Here is a 645-nt window from a genome sequence, read left to right as displayed (position 1 = left end):
CTGTATACAATTGGCATACACGTTTGTCGCTACAGTAATTGTTTGTAGGAAGTCTTTCAAAAGAATTTCTTTACTTGCCTTATCCCAAATCCTCTGTAATCCTCCCAAATCCTCTGCTGACGTTAGTAAAATTCTTGAGTTACCCTTTAGCGGTTGCTTTGTCATTGTTAGCTTCTTTGTCACTGGTATTGGTAGTGGTTCCATGGTGTAATGGTTAGCACTCTGGACTCTGAATCCAGTGATCTGAGTTCAAATCTCAGTGGAACCTGATTTTAAGCAAGAGCAAAGGTCAAACAATGCAAACTCTCACTGAAAGGAGCATGACAGGAAACAGGCCTTAAACCGACAACAGTGCGTTGGCGGTTGCATCTTGCTTCAGGTACAAGTGAGACCGGAAACAACTGAGGAGTCTCTTGATCTTCTCCTGAGTGAGTATTGACAGGGAGTTCAATGGTTTCGACTTTAATGATGGTTTTACAACTTGAATTCTGTCTTGTAACCACCATAAAAAAGAGGTTTCACTGCGATTTGTACTCAGGTTCCTGCGGTTAGAGTCGAGTGTTCTTCATCAAGAGGCCAGTTTACTCCATCAGAAGTGCTTGTTGGAAGGTCGACCAGCTTTGGAAACCCCATCAACCCACAGCT

General features: G+C 42.9%; 1 non-coding gene across 1 annotated transcript; it reads left to right on the top strand.

The window, feature by feature from the left end:
- Nucleotides 1-196: 196 nt before the first annotated feature.
- On the top strand, nt 197-268 carry trnaq-cug (transfer RNA glutamine (anticodon CUG)). The gene has a single exon. It is a non-coding gene; the product is annotated as a tRNA-Gln (tRNA).
- Nucleotides 269-645: the final 377 nt, after the last annotated feature.

The sequence above is a fragment of the Anoplopoma fimbria genome, unplaced genomic scaffold (genome assembly GCF_027596085.1).
Source record: "Anoplopoma fimbria isolate UVic2021 breed Golden Eagle Sablefish unplaced genomic scaffold, Afim_UVic_2022 Un_contig_6200_pilon_pilon, whole genome shotgun sequence".
In the NCBI taxonomy this organism is placed as follows: Eukaryota; Metazoa; Chordata; class Actinopteri; order Perciformes; family Anoplopomatidae; genus Anoplopoma; species Anoplopoma fimbria.
Note: the sequence above shows the minus strand (reverse complement) of the source record. Positions and strands in the feature narration are given on the sequence as shown.